Raw genomic sequence first — 25,010 nt, forward strand, 5'->3', positions numbered from 1 at the left:
CTTTGGCCCACTTTTCAACCCCGAGTGGCCTCCAGAGAGCTGCCAGTTGTGGTCATGTTCATCCTGGGCTGCGGGCAGAAGGATGGCTCAATACCTTAGCTCATAGCCACCACTTCTGGGTCCCACTTCCTTCCTTCATCAAGTAGTGTAAAATGACGAGGACCCAAGACAGCTGGAAGCCACTCGCCTTGTTGTCCATGGTTGCTCCATGGCATATTTGTCTCTTTTGTCACATTCTGGACACAACCCAACGCATCCATGTCACCAATACCACATGTAGCTGGTGGCACTGCAGCTTTCTGTTGACCTGCCTGAACTAGCCTCCAGGCACCAGGCTTATCACTCACACCGAGCGCAGTGCCTGGCATTCAGAAGGTGCTCAATACATGTTCTTGGATTGAAAGAGCAAAAGGGCAGGGGAGCCAATTCCACTCTATGAAATGGGAAAAGCTGTCAAGGAACAGCCGTCATGTTAGTTACGAGACCACAGACACATTGTCACCCACCTTTTTTGCAGCATGTAGCCATCTGGCCCATTTTCAGAGCTGCTCTTATCTTTGTCATGACTATCATCTCCACAGCATCAGTAATGACAAACTTAGAAGGTGAGAGGCTTAACTGTAAACCACACCTTATTTAAAAAGACTTTGGGGCCGGGTAAGCTGGCTCATGCATGTAATTCCAGCACTTTGGGAGGACGAGGCAGGCAGGTCATGAGGTCAAGAGATCAAGACCATCCTGGCCAATATGGTGAAACCCCAACTGTACTAAAAATACAAAAGTTAGCTGGATGTGGTTGTGCGCACCTGTAGTCGCAGCTACTTGGGAGGCTGAGGCAGGAGAATCACCCGAACCCGGGAGGCAGAGGTTGCAGTGAGCCGAGACTGCATCACTGCATTCCAGCCTGGGTGACAGAGCGAGACTCTGTCTCAAGAAAAAAAAAAAAGACTTTGGGAGCAGCATGATAGATTGGCTAAAATGTCAGGTTCTAGTGACAGAAAAACCTGGGTTCTGATCCTAGTTCTTCTGTGTACGAGTTATGAGTCTTGGTGAAGCCACTTCACTCTGCTACTGTTTCCTTGTCTGGAAAAGTGAGCTAGTGCTACCACTGCCTTGGGGGGTCTGCTGAGAGAATCCACGTAATGGAGCAACACTTCTGACTGTCTTGTATTTCATTTTTATTGCTGGTCTCCATGCAATTACTCAGATAGTGCACAAAAGCAAGAAGAGAGCAGAGTTCTTTCCCTTCCACTTTTCAGCTCCTGAGATGAAAGCCTGGACATGGCAAGGCAGGGGCTGCAATCTCAAGCATACAGAAGATTAACAGAAATGGGCCGAGTGGTCAGGGGCCGATGAAGAAGAATCGCTTTCATATTAAGTCTGCCCTCCTCCCTCTGCTGGAAAAAGACATCCTCCTTGGTTTTCAGTTTCCCCCTTGAAGAGACATGAGTACATGAGTGATTTCCCTTCCTCCTTAATACTCTATGAGAGAAACAGCACAATGTTGCTAGATGGCAGTCAACGCTCAGGCTGAACGCAAGAGGGTCAGCAAGAGGTGGTAGGGAAGATGCAAGAGGGGGGCAGGGAGGTCTCTTTAAAAGGACAGCTGCTACCCAACCCAACCAGTTGTCCACATACTAGAACCGAGTGTTTCCAGTTCTGTTGATTATTCAAAGATTTTTCAGAATTTTTAAATGTTACACACGTTCAGGGTCAACATGAAATGGCAGGTTTATTCCGTGCAGTGTTTCTTGTAATATTAACAGCAAATGACTAAAAACAACCTGTGTTCATCAGTAGGGGATTGCTAAATTATGGTAAATCCATACAATGGGATACTACGCCCCTGTAAAAAAAGAATGAGGAAGCTCTCCACATACTGAGAGGGAAAGATCACCAAGATAAATTGAGTGAAAAAGGCAAGGTTAAAAATAGTGTGTAGAGTCTGCTATAATTATGTAAGAAGTAGAGGGATGAGGCAGATATATATTTGTACTGACTTTTATCTGCAAAAAGAAATCCTGGAAGGTTGTATAGGAAACTAATAAAAGTGGTTACAAGGGAGGGGCAGGGCAGGACTGGCCAATGGAGGCAGGGATAAGATTTCGCCGAATACCTTTCTATAGCGCTTTAATTTTTGAACCACACAAATGTATTGCTTATTTGAAAAATAATACAAAAACACTGTGTACACCAGCTACTGGGAAGAAAACACATCTACAGGCTACGAACAGCCTGCAGGCTTCTGGGTTGCACCTTCACATTAAGGGCTCCAAAACTGGAGAGGCAGAAAAGTTGGCAGCATTGGATCCAAGCTTTACTAGGTGTGGAGACAAGTAGGTTGTTCAGTATCTGGTGTCTGGAACTCTCTCTGGATTGCCTGGCAATGAGCTAGTTGGGCCCAGCAGCCTACGCCACCTCCAGGGGGAAAGTGATGCACTCCCAGCCTCTCTGGAAGAGACTGCTCCAAAACTCAACTTCCCGGGAAACTGAGGAGCTCCAGGGTCACCAGGTGCTGGGCAGACAGAATTTCCTGCCATTCCTCGATAGTTAAGGCTGCCTGGAACCCCAGTGGTGTGTTCCCCCCATCAAGGCTCTGTCCCACTTGTCCCATACAAAGGAGAGCGATAGGTGAGTGCAGTTCCTCCTCTGGAGCACAGCATCCAATGTGTCCAGCTGGGCCCCAGCTCGGCACACCTCTCTAGTGAATGCTGAGAACAGAGGACATGCTCCCCTGCTGACACTGCTGCCAGTCACTTTCAGGCAGCACCATGGAACACCATTCATATTCACCCCGGCCCTTTGTATGTCCCTAGTCTTGTCACTGTGAATGAGCTCACTTAGTGTGGCAGCTTGAACTGTGATCTCCACATTGAAGTCCTAACCCCTAGTACCTCAGAATGTGACCTTCTTTGGAAACGGGGTTGCTGAAGATGTAATGAGTTAACATGAGGTCATACTGGAGTAGGGCGGTTCCTAATATGGCTGGTGTCCTTATAAAAATGGGAAAATTTGGAAACACACACACACAGGGAGAATGCCATGTGATGATAAAGGCAGGGATTGGAGTGACGCAGCTGCAAGCCAAGGAAGACCACAGTCGGCCGGCAAATCGTCAGAAGCCAGGGCGAGGCAAGGAGGGGCCTCCTATACACCACAGAGGGGTCAGGCCCTGCTGATACCTTGGTTGCAGACCTCTCGCCTCTAGAACTGGGAGACCTGACATTTCTGTTAATCACCCAGTTGGTGGCACTTTGTTAAGGCAGCCCTAGGAAACTCATACACTCAGCAACCTCAGGCCAACTCGGGTGGCAAAAGTACCCGCCACTGCTCCTTCTCAGCAGGTGCCCAACAGATACTGGTGACAACACTGCTCCTATGAATGAAGATCCCAGGACCTGGCCCGGTCAAGTGTATTGTGTCGGAATGCATCAAATAGTCAACCAATAAACAATGGCTGAGTACCCGACCTTGTGAAGAATGCAAAAGACATAAAATATTCCATTACTACCCTCAAGGAGTTGACAATCTGATTGAAGATTCAAGAAAGACATGTGTAATAATGGCCAAATTAGTATTATCTTCCCCCAACCCTCACCCACGACCAGCAGATGCCACAGAAGTCACTCTTAACTAAATTGCACTGTGCTCCCAGCTGGATTCAACCTTCTACTGCATCTCATTTCACTGCTCCCTGCATGTGTCTGGAAGAACCGCTTTTCCAGCTCTCCAGGACATTCTTTAGGATGTCAGGCTATTAGACAATTTCTAGAAGCTGTCGCCACTGCTCCTGGCATGGAGCCCACACTTCTTGCCCACTGCGGACACCCACTCCTGGCCAGAATTGTCTGCCACCCCCGGTGAAGCCGCTCCCATCAGTTTCTTATGAGCGCTTTTGTCCCAGTCAGAGAAGCAGACCCTGTGGGATGTTGAGCCTATTCTGCAGCTCTCAATGAATCTGACAAGCAAAAAACATGAGATCCAGGTGGTTTGAGAGTCCACTTTGCTAAGCTGACAGTTTTCAAGCCAGGGGCAGGCTACAGAAAATCAGAGACCCTCAGGAGAAATGCTGTTTTCTTATCCTCATTCAGAACATTTGTTTGTTTGGCCCAGCCTTCTCACAGGCGGCTGCTCCCAGTACCCACTGAATCCAGGAACTCTGATTCTTACCATCAGCAAGACTCCTGTGCAGCCACACGCCTGGCAGGAGAGGAGGCAGCACACCTGTGTTGAATTCTCCTGGCACTCCTGCTGAATCCCAGCGCTCTGGATCCGGCTCCTGCAGGGTTTTTCTTGTGCTAAGTGGCCAGTGGAGGCTCTGGCTGGGCTCATGGAGGAAGAGTGGCAAGTTGCTGCTGCCCCACCCTTGACAAACAGCCCAATGGCCCCAGGTGGCTCCGTGCCAGCCTCCTGAAGGGCAGCTGTGGTCAGGGCATGACCTGTGGGTAGAACAGAGAGAGGAAAGGGTTCCTCACTTTGACTTCAAGCAATTCATTTTAGATTATCTGGGTTGGGCTTTGAGGCAGACACTGTGGCTTGCTGAAGCAGCATCCATTTATCCTTTCCTCCTTTCTAGCAGAACTCCATTTCTGTTCACTCAGGACAGTGACCTCCTCCCCAGCTCAGAGGCCTCATCCAGCCAAAACAATGCAAGCTTCTTGCCAGTGGGTAGGTGGGGGTGGATTCTACTCCGTCTCTGGTTGTTAAGACATGAGAGGAGCCCTGCTAGGGGTGCTCGGAGAAGTGTTTTCCTAGCTCTTTTCCTCTGCTGGATGCTGTGCCATCTAATGAGTTGACTACAACTCCTGCAGCCACTTTGTGACCATGAGGAGGAAGCCTGAGGCAGAACAGAAGGACTGAATCCGGGCCCTTGATGACATCGTTGACCAATGGATCAGACAACACCAATGTCACCCTTCCTCCAGACTTCTTATTACACGTGCAATAAATATCCTTGTTTAAATCCATCGAGTTGTGGGTTTTTGCTACTCATAGCTAAGATTATCTGAGGTGATGTGCACTGAGATGTTCCTGAGACCACAAGACCACATTCTAGAATCCAATCCCACTATCCTAACCACAACATTCCCGAACTTTCAGGACACACACACACACACACACACACACACACACACACACTTTTCTCTCCACCTTTTCTTGGTATTCAGTCCTTTTCCTAGACTGGACACATTTTGCCATTTTTTTTTTTTTTTGAGACGGAGTCTCGCTCTGTCACCCAGGCTGGAGTGCAGTGGCATGATCTCGGCTCACTGCAAGCTCCGCCTCTCGGGTTCACGCCATTCTCCTGCCTCAGCCTCCCGAGTAGCTGGGACTACAGGCACCCGCCACCACACCCGGCTAATTTTTTTTTTTTAATATTTTTAGTAGAGACGGGGTTTCACCATGTTAGCCAGGATGGTCTCTATCTCCTGACCTCGTGATCCGCCCGCCTCAGCCTCCCAAAGTGCTGGGATTACAGGTATGAGCCACCCCATCCGGCCTGTATTTTCAATAAATTCTGCAACATATGCCAATTCCATCATTTAATTAAGAAACATTTTTTACCCCCACTGATGTACCAGACACTTTGCTGGGCTCCCGGGACTCAAAACTGAAGTCAGGGACTAAACCCTGAAAATGGCATGGAAGTTCCTCAAAAAACTAAAAATAGAACTAGCATATGATCCAACAATCCCACTTCTAGGTATATGTCCAAAGGAAACACGATCAGTAGCTCAAAGTCATCTCTGCACTCCCGTGTTCACAGCAGCAGTATTCACAATCACCAAGACATGGAAACAACCTAAGTGTCCATCAACAGATGAATGGATAAAGAAACTGTGCGGTGTGTGTACGTGTGTGTGTGTGTGTGTGTGTGCATATACATAATAGAATATAATTTATCCATAAAAAGAAGAAAACCCTACCATTTGCGACAGCAGGGGTGAACCTCGAACCTTGAGGGCATTATGCTAAGTGAGGTAAGCCAGACAGAGAAAGGCAAATTTATGATGTCACTTATATGAGGAATCTAAAACAATTGAACTCAGAGAAACAGAGAGTAGAATGATGGTTGCAAGGGGCTGTAGGTGGCGAGAGAGGGGAAATGTTGGTCCAAGGGTACAAAAGTGCAGTTATAATGTGGATAAGCGGGTAAGTTCTAGAGATCTAACGTACAGCATGATGACTTAATACTGTATTGTATACTTGAAATTTGCTAAGAGGGTAGATTTTAAATGCTCCTACCACATACACAAAAATGGTAACTAAGTGGGGTGATGAATGTATTAACTAACTTTATAAAAAAAAATTTTCTCTTTGAATTCTATGTTAACCAACTTGATTGGGGTATCATTTCATAATACACACATATATCAAATCATGAGGTTATACACCTTAAATTTATAGAATTTTATCTTTCAGTTACACCTCAATAAAGCTGGAAGAAAATGAAGCCCTGCGGAGATAGAGCAAGTGAGCCCAACTCCTGGAAAAGAGGTGAGTGCAGGGAGGCAAATGCTAGGACAGGGTGCACGCAGGCCTGTGTGGGCACAAAGAAGGGTGCAGGGAGACCTGGCGCTGGGAGAGTGTTAGCAAAATGCTCCTCAGAAAAGAAATGAATTCTTGAAGGGAGACAAGAAAACTGCAAGCAATAGAGGCAGGCAGACATTCACAACTGAGTAAGTAAATAATAATAAAATAACAACCAACAATGGTGGCAACTAACAGTTCCTGACACAATGACCCAGGCAGTGTTTGAAAGTTTTCTGGGTACTAACCCATTTAATCCTCCTCCAAAGCCTGTAAGGTAGTTCAAGGATTAGCCCCATTTTATGGATCAGTAAACTGAGGCATGGAGAGGTTAAGTGATACAGGAAGTGGGTAGCAGAGGCAGGACTTGGACCCAGGCCGTGGAGGTCCGAGGCTCACATGCTTTATAGGCTACACTGGTGGTTCTCACAGTGGCCGCCAGGAGAGAAGCCCCCGCAGCCCCTGGAAACTTGTTACCAATTCAGATCTTGGGCCTCATCTCAGACCCACAGAGTTAGAACCTCCGCAGGTGAGGCCCAGCATGCCACGTTTTCACAGCAGGCCTTCCTTGTGATTCTGATGTTTGAGAACCCTGCTTGACACTATAAGCCTGTACTGAGAAGGGATGGCATGCTCAGAGGACCATGAATGCTGCAAAGAGAAGCAAAAGCCAGAGGGAAAGACAAGTAAGCTGTGAAGAAGCCCATCAGAAGGGTGGGCTTTACTGTATGGGCATGAGGGAGAAAGGTGTGGGTTGAGGCAGGGAGGTGGCTTGATTGGGCTTTGTTCTCTGTGACAAGATCTCTGGCATGAGTGCTAGTAATAGACTAGATGGGGAAGAAGATGGAAGGAGGGGGGCCAGGTAACAGGCTGATGCTATGACCCCAACAAGTACAGCAGGGGCTGCACTAAGGCGGTGGCAGTGCAGAGAGAGGAGGGATAGGGACAGATTCAAGAGACAGAGTGTGATGACAGCTGAACATGGGTACTGAGCTGGTAGAGGTATCTAGGATGACTCCATGACATCTAGCTTCAGAGGTTAGGTAGATGGGTGACATTATTTAGCCAGATTGGAAATTCTACTGGAAGGACAAGTTTGGCAAGGAAGAGAATTAGTTCCACTTGGAAATGTTAAGCTTGAGGCTTCCATGGGACATTGGGGTGGAGGCATTTAGGATGCAGTGAGAGAAAGATCTGGTGCGCAGGAGTGGGGACAGGGCTAGACATGTAGGTGTGGGATTCGCCAGTTGAAATATATGAGGGTTGAAGCCGCAGACATAATGAAGGCTGCTCACAGACTGTGCAGAGGGAGCAGAAAAAAACTGAGGGCTGGAATCATGCAGGACACTAACATTTAAGGGACACTCAGAGCACGTCAGCCAAGGAGGCTCAGAAGCAGTGCTTAGAGAGGAAGCAAAGGAAATAATGTTGTCTCAAAACCCAAGGATGAGAAAAGATGGAGAACGTTTAACGAACTAGAGGCTGACAGCAGGTTCAAATGTTGTAGACATGTCAGACATTCCAGAGAAGAAACCCTGGACTTATCAATGAGGAGGCCACGGGTGAACTCAGTAATAGCAGTCCCAGTGGAGTGATGGAAGCAGAAGCCAGATTCATTCACAGATGCATTCTCCAATAAGCAACAGCTACCATGTGCCAGGCTTTGTGCTTTGTGCTGGGATAGGGTGATGAACTCAGCCCTTACCAAGTAGTGGACAGGGGAGAAAGTGGACAGAAATTACAACGATTACAGGATCACAACTGGGGTAAGTGCTCTGATGAAGACATGAAGACACACAAAGGGCTTGCTATAGGGAGCCCAAATTAACAAGACCAACACAGAAGATGAGAGAAAAGGAAATTACATTTCTGTTGGGACCACGGGGTGAATAGGAGCAACCCAAGGAAAGGTGGGTGGGAAGCCTGTTAAGGAGGGAGGACAGTGGGCATAAATACCCTCAGGTAGAACACGCTTTTTGTGTGTTCAAGAAATGGAAGGAAACCAGGGTGGCCAGAACAATCCTAATGTGGAAGAGAGTGGTAGGAGATGAGGCTGAAGAGTAGGACTTGATGGGCAGGTTAGAGATTTAGGACTTTATCCCAACAAGCCAGAGGAAATCACTAAAGTTAAAATCTAAAAGGTTGGGAGAGACATGATCTGATTTGCATTTTTAAAAAGATGACTTTGGCTGCTTGTGGGGAATGAAATTGGAAGAGGAGGGATATGGAGTGGATACATGGAGGCTGGTTGGGGGAATCACTACAGCCCAGGCAAGAGATGGCAACATCTTGGACCAGGGCGATGGCAGCAGAAGTAGGCGCAGGTAAAGAGATTCTAGAGCTATTTAGAGGTGGAATCAAGAGGACTGGGTGGCCAATGGGATGTAGTAAGTGGGGAGAAGGAGCAGTTGAGGCCAGCATGGACTCTGGTCCCATCTACATCTATTCTTGGATACTCCCACAAGGCCACTGGAATGGAAGAACACATATCCTTTGAATTCCAAGGCAACAAGTCCTACTGGCTTTTGTAGGGCTCAGATCAGAACTAGAGGACAAGTCCTACCAAGCCTTCCTCTCCTAAAGGAGCCTCTCATCGATAAAATGATGTCTTCTAAACAGGCCTCCTGAAAATCTCCTCACCTTGTTTGGTGACACTCCTTCTGGTGTCATGTCCTGTGGGGTGGGGTGCCAGGCTGGCCAAGCCCCATGGTGAGTGGCTTCTCATCACAACACCCTATGCACTCTTTAGGGCATTCATAAAGTGCATTCAGTACATGTGGGCAATTCTAGGCTCCTAATGCCAATCTCCATCTGATCAGTTTTCCCTCTCCTAATTTTGTCAATTTTCCAACAACATGCTAGATTTCTATTTTCATCATTATGGCAGGCTAAGTACCTAGATGGACCTTACCACTAGAAACTACTAAAAAGTCTTATATAAATTTTTTTTTAATTTCCAAAAGCACTGATGGACTGACAAGAAAGGAAGGAATTCACGGGCCAGGGGCTTCTTTAGATAATATATATCCAGATACTGACCATAAAAATGACTGTAATGTATTCAAAGAAATTAAAGTCAAGTTTGAAGATTATGTGCAGGAGACAAAAGGTCATGAGGAATAACCAAGAAGTTTTGAAGAATGAACCAAAGAGAATGTTTAGAAATAAAAAAAAAAATTGAAATTTCAAACTGTGGATAGTCTTAAGAGCAGTTTAGACACAGTTTGAGAAACAGACAGTAAACTGGAAGCTGGGTCAATAATAAATTAACCAAAATGCAGCACAAAAAGACAAAGACACTGAAAATATGAAAGAGAACTTAAGAGACATGAAAAAGAGTCTAACATACATCTGTTTGGAGTTTCAGAAGGAGAAGGAAAAGAATATTTAAACAGGTAATGACTAAGAATTTTCTAAAGTGATGAAAGATACCAAGACACATATTCGAGAATCCCAAGAAGAATAAATAAAAAGAAATCCATAAGCAGACACATGTCAGTGAGGCTTTAGACCACCAAAGACAAAGAGAGTGTCTTAAAAGCAGCACAGAGAAAAGAGAAATTACCTTCAAGGGATTAACAGGTTATTTGTCATCAGTGATGAACAAGACAGAAGGCAGTGGTAAAATACCTTCAACATGCTAAAATCAGGTCACTGTCTCCTGAGAATTCTATACTTAAAAAGATATCCTTTAAGAACAAGAGAAATAAAGACATTATCTGACAAAAAAAAAAACCTGGGAGTCGGCCACATGGAGACTCTCACTGAAAATGAAAAGTTTAAAAGATAGACATCAAGCAGAAAAAGACAGAATCTAGGTGAAAGATCTTAGATTAAGGAAGAAATGAAAAACAAAGAAGCTGAAAATGGATTTTCTCAGTGTGTTGTTGAAAAAGTTACAGATTGGTAGTCAGACATGCTTATACTGGTATCTTGCTGCCATCTCTTGCTATCTGAGAAACTTCAATCAAATTACTTAATCTCTCAGAGTCTTGATTTCTTCATCTTAAAAATTCATCTAACAGTGTCACTTATACGAGCATTTTTTTGAGGAATAAATGAGCAAATACCTACGAATGCTCCCAGCATAGCTTCTGTATCTGGAAGGTGTAAAGTAAATGTTAATTTCTTATCCCTTTTAAAATTAATGAATACATTTTAAAAATAAGACATTGCTAACAACAACGAATGACTCCCTTTGCTTCACTTCTAAGATAAAATTCTGGCACTGTTTCAAATTATACAAATATGAACTCGTGTTCAGCAGTTATTTTCGTCTTTCCAGTATCAAGCCTAAGATCTTTTGAACAAAATATTTATGATCTCTTTTAAGAAATACTGGCTGGGCACGGTGGCTCATGCCTGTAATCCCAGCACTTTGGGAGGCCGAGGCGGGTGGATCATGAAGTCAGGAGATTGAGACCAGCCTGGTCAACATGGTGAAACCCCGTTTCTACTAAAAATACAAAAATCAGCCGGACATGGTGGTGCGTACCTGTAATCCCAGCTACTCAGGAGGCTGAGGCAGGAGAATCGCTTGAACCAGGGAGTTGGAGGTTGCAGTGAGCCGAGATCACGCTACAGCACTCCAGCCTGGCGACGGAGCGACTCCGTCTCAAAAAAAGAAAAAAATTATTGCATGCATACACACAAGCCCCAGGGATATACCCCAGATTCTAGATGAACTCACAATTTTAAAATAATTTGTGGTCACAGTGTTATGAGGTTATAAAATAGATGCTGGTCCATCCGTACTGCAAAATGACATATCCTGCTCATCCTCTTTCCTCACATCCTTGCCCAGGGCTCTCCTTTCAACTAGGAGATCCCTGGAGATCAAAAATGATCCCTCTGCAGCTTCTGCTACTCCAACCCCCATGGTGAAGAGCCCCCCAGCTTCTTCCATGACCCTACTCTCAGTTTGATGAGGGAATGAAAATGGAGAGGAAAGCCAAAGTTAATAAAAGGTAGCTAAGAAAAGTTAGCTTATTCTTCTTTAGGGTCTCTGCCCAATTTTTATTTGGCAACACTTCAGGGGAAACAGATAAAGTCAGAGTGAATCTTTCCTTGATGGTGTCAAGGAAACAAAAAAGCACTGGTCCTGAAGTTCTAAGTTCTACGTCCTGGGGTGGCGTCCTTACTCGGCATTTGCAACTTACATGTCCTTGGGCAGGCCACTTAACCCCTCTTATTTTATTTATGAGGCAATAATTATATCATATTTGTAGAGCATTTTACAATGTATTAAGTGCCTCCACAGTCATAATTTTATTTAATATGCTTAGCCGAGTGTATAATACTCAGTACTAATACCTTACTGCATTGCTGTACACATTTGAAAGCAGAGTCTGCGGGTTGCTGTGTGAATTGCAAACACCTTCATCAACAGAGAGATCATCTCCGTGTACATAATTTAACCCATTATGGTTATTGAGTGGGCTCTGCAGTCAAGTGCCTGGATTTGAATTCTGGTTTTACACTTACTAGCCATGTGACCTCGAGCAAGTTGCTTAGCTACTTTATAAGCCTCAGTTTCCTCACCTTTAAGTTAAGGAAAATAATAATTGTACCAGCTTGTAGTGCAGAGCTTTGCATATGGTGGGCTCTCAGTGAGAGGTGACTTGAATTTACACCAAGTTGAGTTGACAGCTGTCTGACCACACATATGTACTCAAGAACACCCACCCTCCTTCTTCCTTTCTTCTCCATGGTTGCCTCCACCCTCTACATCCCTAGGCAAATATTTGCAAAGGGAGGGCAGAAGCTCCAGATAGCAGGACACACCCAGAATGACTTTCTTAAAAGTAACAAAGCCTCGTTTTTCCATTTTCCACTTTCTGTAGGTTTTAGTTCCCACTCCATTTCAGGGGGGTCTCCATGCTATTTTGGTTGGAAACATAGCCCAGACTTCTGAGGGTCCCAGTCAGCCTGGACCCCTTCCTACTTCCTCCTGAGGGTCTTGATGTGACAGGCTGGAGAGCTCTGGACTATGGGGCACCGGCTGAGCCTCAATCACCTAACTGAATTGTGCAGTTCACCTGTTTGATAAAAAACACTGATGACTGAGCCAATGCTAAATGGATCTATTATAATGATATAAGAAGCAAAGGTTAATTTCAGCCAAACTGATGAATGAATGGAAAATACGTTGCTGCACAAAAATAAGCAATCTCCATTTAAAAGGCTTTCTATTCATAAACGACTTTCCTATTTTCACTGTTTAATTCCATCCTTATAAATTCCCTAAGGAACATGAAGGGCAGCTCTTTTATAGATGAGGCAACTGAGGCCCACAGAGAGCAAGTGGTGGAGCTGAACATAAAACACGCTCTTCCTCCCTCACACCCAATGCTGCTGCCTAGCACGGCTTCCCCACCTGAGCTTTCTGACTTTCCTGTCTGCCCGCTTCCAGCTTCTGTGGACCAGTTCCTAAAGGAACAGCATTAGGAGTCACATCACATCGGCATTTGCATTCAGAATGGGACAGGGCAGGAGGATAGGAGACATGGCTTAGTCACTCAACTTACATCTTAGTCCACAAAAAGAAAACATACCCTCAAGAGCTCCAATTAGGCCCAATCAGCCTGGAGTTCACAGGCTAACTGCCTGCAGCAATGAAGTGGGCACATGTGTCCTCTCAGTGAGGGCAAGAGAGTCACCCGTGACTGTCACTCTGCTAGTTAACATTTCTCTCCAAAGCACCTCTGAGACAGCCCAGCCATTTCACAGGTTGCAGACAGAGGCTGTGTGGCTGCTGGGGTTGAATGCACATGTCAGGTTAGGACAGGGAGGGCAGGACTAACTACCGTTACCCAGGCCTAGGACATGGCCAAATCGTGAACAGCTGCCTTTGGCTCTATAACCAGGACTGAAAAGAAATCAGGCAGCAGGCATGAAAGAATTCAATAGTGGGCCTGTTGGTAAAAGACTTACCATCTGGGCATCGCTCATTCGGTTTTGGTTGGCTTTTCCTGGTGGATAACTGTATAAGGAAAGGGTGAGTCTCTGAGGGTGGTCCCATCTTCTTCCACTCTATAGCTCTCTGGCACCTTCTACAGGGTTCCGAATACCATCTCCATCCTAATGGGACATAGTCCACATCATACATGCCCAAATCCGTGCTGATTCTAGAGACCTTCCAGAGCACATGCAGAGGCGGGGCCAGCTGTGCTAGGTTCTATTTGACAACATCCCCGTCTAGACGAAGGAGGATCAAAAAGTCCAGACTTGAATCCTGGCTCCCTGCTGGGAGAAATCTCACTTCCTTCTAGATTATAAACTAGTCAGTGAAGGCCAGCCGGAGCACAGTGTGACCCTTACAAATATTGGCAGGCACATTCTACAGCCTGGCCAGAACGTCACTGGTTTAATTTCCATAAGAATGACCCTCAGACACTGTCTATAAGATGGACAGAAGGACACTCATGGAACAGTCCTCCCAGGACCTCCTGTCACCACTTACCTGCTGAATTCTACCATCTTTGAAGACAAAGCTCAGTTCCCACCTACTTGGCTAAGCCCTCTCCAAGGCCCAGTTTCTTTCCAGAGCACATTCATTCTGTCCCATCTCCTTGGCAAAAGTTATACATGCTATCTGGGGAGGTCAGCTCTCTCTGCGCTTGTGTCTGGTCAAAAGAAATACTGTGTCCCTTTTTCTTTTTCCCAGTACAAAGCACTTCATACAGTAGGTGTTCAATAAGTACATATTAATCCATTTTGTTTTTTGTTTTATTGGCACTAAATCACTACAATGTAACCCCTAAAGTGTCAGAAAATTCAGATGTGGTGTGTGTTACAATCTAACTGCTATTGAGTACAAATGAGAACTTTTCATTCTATTTCAAACTTCTGTAAATAGGGCTTGTACATTTTTTAAAAATATGTTTAGTTTGCGATGTGTGACTACGTAATGGAAGCTGAGTAACTTTTCTTTTTTCATTGACACTCATTTTACCTGGCAGTTCCTTTTTGTGTCTCTGGTTCTGCTTCAAGCTGCAGTTCAATGTACTAAAATTGCATTCCTTAAAAAGAAGTACTATATTAGACTTTTAAACTGGCCTTTTCCATCCCTATATCTCTGGATGGCCTGTGCCTGGGGCAGCTCACCTGGTATGGCGTCGGCGGCTTCTGGCTCCCATTTTACAGGCGTGTGGAGAGAGCTCTGTCATGAAGCAGACCCTGCAACCCAAGGGGTCGGCCCTTTGTAGGAAGCCAGTCAGGCACAGGGGGATCAACAGCCTGGGGGAGGTGTCCATGGTGCAGGTGTCTATACCAGGACTAGGTGTCTGGTGTGAGCCCACACAAGTTGTTGAACCTGTCTGAGCCTCAGTTTCCTCAACTGTAAAAAGGACATGGTAAGACCTATATCAGAAAATGCCTGGCACATGGCAGGCATTTGACAAATTATCTTATTATGAAGCATGCGGCCCACGCAGAAGTTTGTTGAATGCTTTGCTGTTTCCCCAGCTGACTTCATTCCCAGAGTTAAGCCACATCAGAACCCTGTGCCCCAAAGAAAGTTCAACCCCAAAATCTGAGTTCTGAGACACACAGTAGGGGCTTGCAGTCCATGGGGAGGGTAATGACGAGCAATAGCAAATGTGCCAGAGGACACGTCGCAGAAGATGTGTCAGATGCCAGAAAGAATGCTCGCTGGGGAAATAGCAAATACACTCTGTAGTATTTGTGGCCAGGACAACCACAGCTTAGGAACAAACTGTGTCCTGAGTAAATGCAGAATCAAGCTGTGGTGAGATACCAAGAGGGGACAGGAAAGCAAAACAGATCATGACCAAGAACAGGAGCTAAGATGGTGACCAAACCCCTGCTAGCCAGAGAACGTGCACCAATTCTCCGCCTTGGGAGGAATCCACGGTCAAAGCTAAACTCACACTTTCATAGTATGTGTGTAATTAGTTGAAAAGCTTAATTTAACAGTTTGGTAAATTGCATTAGCAGTTTATCTGTGGTATGTAATGAAGCTATTTTTAAGTGAATCCTTTTTGGCTAAAGGCCCCAGTGAAGAATCCTAATGGAACATGGTTCACATAATACAAACCCAGCATGCAGACGCTAGAAACCTTCTCGAGTAGACACTAATGTGCCCAGACAGGGAAGCTGTGCTTGACTCTGTACAATGACACCCCTGTCTAGATGAAGCAGGAAGAATCAGAGAGTCCAGAATCGAGTCCCAGCTCTGAAATTACACTGCCTCGGGTATGTTACTTACATCTGTGGTGCTCACTTTCCTCATCTGGAAAGGGTAGGTGATCATACTACCTTACAGGACCCTGGGGAGAAATATGCAAGGTTCTGTACAAAGTACTTAGCCCACAGGAGGGCAGTCTCACAGAAGCGCTTTTGATTGAAGCAGATAATTTTTTTTTAAACCCAAACAAACAGAAAGGAATAAGAGAGAAACGGCAGCAGAAAGATTACCCAAGTCGACAGGACATCTGATGGTGAGGCCATTGTGCAGAGAGCGAACTGAGATGGTATCACTGTATGACTTCCTGGAGCCACAGTTAAAACCAAACTTTCTCCAACCCCATCAGTTTGAGAAGAGGAAACAATTCGCAATGTGAATATACTTACTGCCACTGCACAGTATACTTAAATTGGTTAAAATGATACATTTTATGTTATGTATATTTTATCACAATGAAACAGTGAAGATCCAAAAACAAACAAACAAAAAACCCTAAACCTCAACTCTCTGCCCACTGAAGACAGTACAATAAAAATAACATAAAGAAGAGTTGGATGGCCTTCCCTCTGTGGGATTCCGTAGGGAAGGCTGTGTCCATGCACCCAGATGCCACACCAAAGGCCCTGTGAGTCAAGATCTCCATCCTGTGGATGATCTGTATCTGGGGTGTCTATTCAATCCAAACTCCCAGAAGACCCGAAAACCAAAAAGCTACCGTAGGCCATGGCACCACTGAAAGATCTAGAGGTTCTTCTGCTGAACAATGTGTTATCCCTGACGGTATCTCCCCAGTGGCAATTTCTGACCATGATTCAGATGACACTACCCACAGAAATGAACTTCCAAGAACTCCTCCTCCCTCACTCCCACCGTGTCCTCCTCTGGGGATGGTGGCGCTGCTGCCGTCTTGCTCACAAAACCTGCCTTGGGAAGAAAGCCCCTAAAATTTCAGCCCTGCTCAGGTTAAGAAATAGTAGCTTTGGGCCAGGTGCGGTGGCTCACACCTGTAATCTCAGCACTTTGGGAGGCCAAGGCAGGCAGATCATTTGAGGTCTGGAGTTTGAGACCATCCTGGCCAAGATGGAGAAACCCCGTCTCTACTAAAAATACAAAAATTAGCCAGGCATGGTGGTGCATGCCTGTAATCCCAGCTACTTGGGAGGCTGAGGCAGGAGAATCGCTTGAACCCAGGAGGTGTAGGTAGGTTGCAGTGAGCCAAGATCATGCCATTGCACTCCAGCCTGGGCAACAAGAACAAAACTTCATCTCAAAAAATAAAATAAAATAAAATGAAGAAAGAAAGAAAAGAGAAGAGAAAAGAAAAAAGAAATAGTATCTTTGACAAACCATCTCCTTCCCTACAGAAAAACAAAACCTGGCTGAAGGCAGGAGGTGTCTCTCTGGCCAGTGTCTCTCATCTCCCTCCCGCTGACCTCCCTGATCCCATTCATGTCTTCAGAAGGGCATGGCCCTGTTGAGGGGGTGAAGGGCTGTTCCTGTGCCTCAGGGCCCTGTGCTGTAAATGCTTCCCAGCCTGGGCTGCACTTCTAGGTGCAGCTCAAATCCTACCTCCTCTCTAAAGCCATGAGAAATATACTTTACTTACTTGCCTATAAACACTAACATCGTTGGTTATTTTTCATATCATCTCCTGCTATGAGCTAAATTATGTTCCCCCGACAATTCATATGTTGAAGCCCTAACTCTCAATGTGATGGTATTTGGAGGTGAGGACTTTAGGAGGTGATTAGGTTTAGATGAAGTCATGAGGGTGGGGCCCTCATGATGGGATTAGTGCCCATCATGAAGAGATACCAGAGAGCTCTCTCTCTCTCTCCCCATCTCTCTCTCCTCCCTCTTCCCCACCCTTCCTCCACCCTCCCTCTCCCTTCTTCCTCTCCCATTCTCTCCCTCTCTGTGCCATATGAGGACACAAAAAGAAAGTGGCTTTCTGCAAGCCAAGGAGAGAACCTTCACCCACCAAACTGGCACCATGATGTTAGACTTCCAGCCTCCAGAACTGTGAGAAAATAAATTTCGGTTGTCTGTGATATTTTGTTCTGTCTGCCAGAACAAAGGCATCCCCTCAAAGGGAGTATGCATGCCTGCTACAGGGACCACCCCTCTCTTCTTAGACCAGACCCCCTGCAGGACCCTTTGCTGGCACAGCAGGGACTTAGCATGCATGGAAGCTAATTAGGTGAGAGACTCTGCTTCTGCCTCCTGGAGAATTTCAATCCAAGACAAGCACAACAAGTTGTGAAGGACCAACAAGGGGAGGAGTACATCTCAACAAGTTGGTTGAGAAGGACCAACAAGGGGAGGAGTATACCCTTAGCATGGAACTCAACCACAGGCTCTCAAACCAGGTAATGTCACCATGACCCATGGGATCACATGTGCGTGGACCACGTGCTTCCTCACATCCCTTAATTCACCTGACATGGATCAACAGGTAACTCCTGTATTCTCACTTGAATGAAGAGAAGAGAAACTCAGGTTTAGAGGCTAATCCCAAAGACATATGACTGGTTAGAGTAGAACCCAGACTCTGCACTAAGCATTCAGAGGCGGCAGGCTGTGGAACGCTTGAGGACTTGGCCCTAGAGCCAGACTGCCTGGGTTCAAATCCCAGCTCGGCCTCTTATCAGCTGTGTGACCCTGGAAAAGTTACTCAGCCTCTTGAAACAGATGAGGAAGATGGCTTCCTCATCTGTAAAATGGGGAGAATGATGATAACAGTGCCTATTTCATAAAACTGTTACAAAGATGAGTTCATTTATGCAAAACTCTCAGCCATGCCCAGTGTATTTCTGTGCATCAACCTTGAGGTGCAGTGGAAAGAGAGTCCCTGGAGTTCTGTCTTTGGTCAAGGTGGGGCTGCAGGAAGCTGGCCTCCCTCCTGCATCAGCACCAATCCAACCCTCTATCCCAGTGGGTGAAGGTATGTGGTTATGTGCAGTGGACAATGTGGCAAAGCTGCATCCATTTACCAAGAGAACTCTGATGGACTACAAATCCTGGAGCTCAATGCTGAGCAATCTCTAAAGTAAACAAAGTGAAAATAAACCAATTGCCCAGGTAATAGAAGATTTTCCTCTTGTCTGCACTGGTAATTGGGTCATTGTAGCCAACCTCCCACATCCCCTGGTGCTGCTGTGAGTTAAAAAGAGAGTAAAGGAAGCTGTCTGGCCAGAAACACGAGTGCAGGTTCCGGGAGGAGGGCAGCCACACCCGCTGGTTCCAGCATGTCCTGGTGCACCTGTAGCACATGTGCTACGTCTCACCCTTCTCACCTTTCCTCTAACTAAGCCCAGAAGGGCACAGAGTTCCACAGGCTCAGGGGTACACTATGAGCACAGGGCTGGGTATTAAGCCTATCCAATCTCACTGCTGGAACTTGCTTGGGTAAAACACGGTTTCCACTTTCCCACAAGTTCTCAGGCCCAGCCTCACATTTTTCCACCCCCAGGCAGGGCAGCTCTATTGTGTGAATAAGGAATCTTCAGCACAGATGGGGTGGGGACAGAGGCCCTTGGAATCTGAACCACAGGGGAAGCTTGCCTGTTCCTACCTCCCTGCATCTTCTAGAAACACCTGGAGCATCACCCAGAGTCAGACTCCACCCACCATAGAGCCTGCTGCCCCATAAATGCCTCCCTTGGCCAGCCCCATCCAGGATGTGTCAACAAACAGACAAGGGAAGAAAGTGTCCCGCTGGCATTCTGAGAAAGCCAGGGCTGGGAGCCAAAACACACCGACAAGGGGGATGCTCTGTCTCCTGAAGAATCTGTCACAAAAGAAAATTCTATAGCCCTCAAGCTGGAAGAGGCCCTGGAGATAACTTTGTCATCACAGGGTGGCACCCTCTAGTTGCCCCAGGCAGATGAGGTCCTAGAGGAACCCGTCCCTAGCATTGAACTTCAAGAGGTCCTTCCTGTATCTAACTCAGCCTTCAGAGAAAGGGCAGAGCAGTTACAAGGCAAGGATGACTGAGAACTCCAACACCTGAGGCCAAGACCCAGCACTGTGTACAAGGTGTGGAGCCTGTAGATGACAAACCTGACTGAGGGTTGTCCTCCCCCTCACCTCAGCCTGACTGCAAATTTGTTTATGTCATGCGGATGACGTCATGCTAACTTGACCAGTTGGAGCAGCTGTGAGGGAAAACAGACCCCAAAGGTCCCTCTCCTGAGTCCTGTGAGGGGAAGGGGGTGTCTTTGTGTGGATGCTGTTGGTGAGTAGAGAGCCAATGGAGCATAACGCTTACAGTGCAGGCTCTGAAATAGCCAAGCTGCCTGAGTTCAAATCCTGCCTCTACCGTGTATCAGCTGTGTGACCGTAGACATGATACTGTGCCTCTCTCTTCCTCAGTTAACTTTTCTATAAAATGGGCATGATGGCAGTGCCTAGCCAATTGGGTTGTAGTGAGGCTTCCATAAGGGAATACATGGACAGCCCTTGGGCCATGCCTGGCACTTTCTTTGCATTGCTGTTGTGAAGGTGACCAGTTTGCCTGGAACATCCTGGCTATGCTTGTGGTCCCGGCATTGCTATGAATATTCCCCCTTTCACTCCCGGCAGTGCCCGAGGTTGGATGATGTATTATAAGAGTGACTCCCTTTGGCTTCTTCATGTCCACCTGGTTATCTCCCTGCTTCATGCTGCCTCTGAGTACTGGGGAGCCAGGTTCCCAAAATATAGGTCCCCAAAGTAGGTTCTGCCCATGCCACTGAGGTGTCTGCTCCACAAACTCACCTCTTCCTCTTTTCCTTCTCTGCACTTTGTCTCTTCTCCGTCCTTGATCCTTACAGCCATCCTCTCCTTTCCTGCTTCCCTGTCCGTGCCTTAGGATTCTGCTGGTGCACACAGGTACCATCTGGCTTTATTGGGACCTCCCCCTGACCCTGTACTTGGACGGAACCCTTTATGGCTCTAACTAAACTGTGCCTTATCAAATTTCTCTCAGAGGAAAGGAAGCAATTTGAAAAGGCAAAGAAATGACCAATAGATGGATGAGTGGAACAATGTGCTGGTTTTTGTTGTTGTTGTTGCTGTTTCTGTGTGTGTGTGTGTCTGTGTGTTGTGTTGGTAGGAACAAAAAGTGTACCAGTTTGAAATGGTCCATTGAATGCTAGACCTGTCTATAAAACTGTCCCCAGGGCTATTTTTTTTTATTTTTTATTTTTATTTTTTGAGACGGAGTATCGCTCTTGTCACTCAGGCTGGAGTGCAATGGCGCAATCTCAGCTCACTGCAACCACCGCCTCCCGGGTTCAACCAATTCTCCTGCTTGGCCTCCTGAATAGCTGGGATTACAGGTGCCTGCCACCATGCCCAGCTAATTTCTCTATTTTTAGTAGAAATGAGGTTTTGCCATGTTGGCCAGGCTGGTCTCCAACTTCTGACCTCAGGTGATCCACCCGCCTCAGCTTCCAAAGTGCTGGGATTACAGGTGTGAGCCACCAAGCCTGGCCCCCCAGGGCTATTTTATAGGAAACCCTGGAGGCTCCTCTGCAAGACAGCGGCCTCCCTGTGTGTCAGTGCAGAAAGCAAAACCTCTGGAGCCCAAGGGCCTGGACCCATTTCTGCCACTCACTAACAGCTGACAAAGGACCATGATTTCGCAAAGACTCAGTTTCTCCATCCGTAAAATAGGGCAGACTTGTCTCTAGAACACCGTGATTCTATGACATTGTAAGAGGCCCTGGACCTGCTCTTAAGATCCTGAATTCTGCAATATTCTGCAATATTTGGCAATTACATCTTTTAGCTCTTCTCTAGGGGAAACATACGAGGGAAACAGGGCCTTGGAAAATATAAAATCTGAACTAATTCTCACCTAAGGTATCATGGCAAGTGCCTGAGTCCTCTGTGCATTGCAACAGAATAGACACTATTTTGTGTGGAAGAAAAGCAAGAGAGAGATGTGAACTCAGTGGGTGATTAGCCAGTCCCTGAGGAATCCCTCACTAGCTCTCCCCCAGCCTAGCTTCTCTCAGCTGCATTGCCAGTACCCAGGCAGCCTGCAGATTCAACCCTCCCTCCCCACAACAGGTTCAGCAAACCATTGCAACAGGGAGCCCCAAGGCAGAATGGATGGCTGCTGGGGCCTGCCTTCTGCAGGCTCACCACAGGCTGACGCATCTCCAATCACCCCCCACACCTGGGGTTCCATCTCTGTCAGTGGCATCACCAGCCACTCTAACTCTGGAACCCAAATTGCCATCATCTTGGTCTCTTCTGCTCTGGTCCCTGACATTTATTCAGTTACCAGATTGCATCTACTCCATTGTTCTCTGGGTTAAAATCCCCATCCCACCACTTATTTTCTGTATGACCTTGGATAAACCACCTAACTTCTCTCTCAGTTTCCTCCTCTACAATATGGAACAATCATAGCAATCTCCTCATGAGGTTGTCAGGAGGATTAAATGAGATTAAACATGAAAATCTCCTACCACAGGCCCTGGCACATAGCAGATGACTTTTCCCCCACCCCCAAGCCTTTTAGCCCCTTCTTGTCCATTCCCACCAGCCCTGTTCAACCCCTCATGGTGACTGCAATGGGCTTCTTCCCAGGTTCTCTTCCCACAGCTTCCTCCACTGCAGTACATCCCATACCCAGCTGCAGATGACACGTTCTTCTGAACCCAGCTCCAGGAACAACACTTCCCTTCTTAGAAACCATCAAAATATCCCTAGGCTTAATAATGAAGTTTCTAGACTCGTAACACTCCAAGCCTCTGCCATCTCTCCCAGGCAGCACTCCTCACTGGATTGTCCACTGCATTATTCCTTGCTCCTCAGGTACATCCCACCTTCACGGCTTTGCTCAGCCGTCCTTCCCCAAGATGCCCAGACGCAGCCTCCTATTCAAGGCCCGGCCTCAGTGCCACATCCAGGATGCCCTCTGCGAGTCACTCCTTCCAGAAGTAACCTCCCTCCTCCAAACTCCCTCTACACACTTTACAGTATAGAACCGAGAGGTGACAGGACCTCGGAAGCCATACATGAAGCCTCTCACTTATCACTTAAAAACTGCGCATAAAGTAGCTCTTATGGGCAAATACTAAACCACGAGGTTGTGCATATTCATTTCCCCTGAAAAGGGGAATGAACTCTGGACCCTTCAACAAAAATGCTGATTCCATGTGGAGCAAACTGCTCTGATTTCATATCCCTATGGCCGCATCCTTGATAAAAAGACTCTTTGGTACATGCTGCTTTCTTCCAGAGACAAGGAACCCATCACCTCATGAGTTAGGTTCTTCCTCCTGACCCTCTGACCACCCTGGGGACTCCCACGGATTGGCCCTTTCTGTCCTCTTGAGTCACACAGAACGAATTCCTTTGAGACTCCTGGTGTCCTCCACAGAGCCAAACAGGGCAGGTTCCTAAGCACGCTGTGTAAACAGATAAATGAACTCAGAGGGCTTTCCCACGTGGCAGGGTACATTCGCTGCATCCTGTGCATGCATGGGTGCACACACACTCGCACACACACGGACACACACACACACACACGGACACACACACACGGACACACACACGGACACACACACACACTGACACACACACACACACACATGGACACACACTGACACACACACAGACACACACACATGGACACACACACACAGACACACACACACACGGACACACACACACACGGACAGAGTCAGCACAAGGCCTCTGAGCCACACAGCCAGGCCAGCACACGCTGGGGCCAGGGCGGAAGCCAAGCCCCAGCAGCCGCCCACTTCCTGACCTCCTTCCTTTGCTCTGGGAGGTTCTCTCTCTGTGTCTTTCTGACTGTCTGTCTCGGTTCTTGGTTTCTAGGCATGGCAACAGTTGTGGATGCTGCCTGCGTGGCCAGGGCTCCTAGTAGCACTGACCTGCAAGGTAGGAGTTTTGGTTCTTAGACTTGAGACCTTGGGCAAGTCACTTTACCATTCTGAGCCTCAGTTTCCTCATCTGTGAAATGAAGAGGCTGGATGAGGCTGGAGGGTTCCTAAGGTCCTTTCCTGACCAAAACCCTAGGGCTTCTCGGCTCTCCTCCAGTCCCGTTACCGAGTGACAGGGAGGGGAGCAAGGGCCAGGCCAGGCCTGGGGGTGGCAGGGGAGCCAGCTGTTCCCACCCAAGGGCACACAGCCTCCATCCAGGCCCTCTGCGAATTCCATGTGCTGCAGACACGCGCTCACACTTCGCAGCCGGAGACGCGGGCAGGAAGCGCCGCCCCCCGGCTGCCCCGGGCGCCCACCCTCAACCTTCCTCCACATTACCTTGGGCGTGTAGGCTTCCCGTGGACCTGCCCGCGCCGCCCGCTCGGCTCTCAGCTGTCAAGCAGCCGCCCGCTCCGCCGCCTGCTCCGCCCGACTCTTTCCGCTCCGAGCCGCGCAGGCTGGACCAGCCCCTGAGCGGAGCTGAACGGGAAGCGGCGCCCCCTGGGCGCCCTCCGGGACGCGCGCGCGCCAAGCGGTGGGGTCCGGGCCTGCAGGCGCGACCTGAGACCGCCAGGGAGGCTGGGTGGCGAGGGCGGGGCGGCTGCCGACTTAGCCGGCCTGACTGGTCGGGCTTCCTGGGTCCCTCTGCTCCCTAGGCCCCCTAGGCCCCTTGCCCCGATTCAGGCTCCCAAGGTGGGGCATCAGTCCGGCCCTTGCTGGCTCACTGGAGAGGTGGTGTCTGGGAGTGCACCCCCGAAAACCCGCCAACAGCCCGGCGTCACTCCAGCTGTTATCTCTGGGAACAGAAACTAAAGGGGATCCTTATTCTTCATACTTTTCTGACTCTTCTATATATTCTACTGTGGGCATGAATCGTTAAAAACAAAACAAAACACCAAAAACCCAATACGTATTTGTTAATAAAGCAATGAGTCAATCTTCAAATGCCTCCCAAGGTGCTCAGGCTGCAGGATAACCCCTCAGCCTAGCGCACAAGGCAAGGCCCACCCTGCCCTCTCTGGCCACAACCTAATTTTCCAGCCTCACCCTCTCTCCCTCACACACACACAACACTTTCGCTCTGGACACACTAGCTGTTGCCAAACACCAGCTGTTCTTCATGGCTGCTGGGAGTTCTTCTTTTTGCCTGGAACACCCTCCCCTTTCATCTCTGCCTGTTGAAATCCTACTCATCCATCCAGGCCCCTCTGAAACGTCACCTTTTTGGAGAACCCTTCCCCAGACACTGCCCCTGCAGAGTGCCCCAGTTCTTTCCTGGCAAGCCCATCTTTCTGGTACTGGTTTAGGTAGTAGCATCCCCCTC

General features: G+C 47.5%; 1 protein-coding gene across 4 annotated transcripts in view; it reads right to left on the minus strand.

The window, feature by feature from the left end:
* CRACR2A (calcium release activated channel regulator 2A) overlaps positions 1 to 24,412 on the minus strand; it is a 146,637-nt gene extending 122,225 nt beyond the window's left edge. For all 4 annotated transcript variants that reach the window (XR_010148240.1, XM_016922808.4, XM_016922807.4 and 1 more), the window contains exons 1-2: positions 24,026 to 24,412; positions 4,171 to 4,439 (exon numbers count right to left, since the gene is read on the minus strand). The gene's annotated coding sequence lies outside the window, so the exon portion shown is untranslated. The remainder of the gene's footprint in view (positions 1 to 4,170; positions 4,440 to 24,025) is intronic.
* Positions 24,413 to 25,010: the final 598 nt, after the last annotated feature.

Source organism: Pan troglodytes, chromosome 10, assembly GCF_028858775.2.
Source record: "Pan troglodytes isolate AG18354 chromosome 10, NHGRI_mPanTro3-v2.0_pri, whole genome shotgun sequence".
Lineage (NCBI taxonomy): Eukaryota > Metazoa > Chordata > Mammalia > Primates > Hominidae > Pan > Pan troglodytes.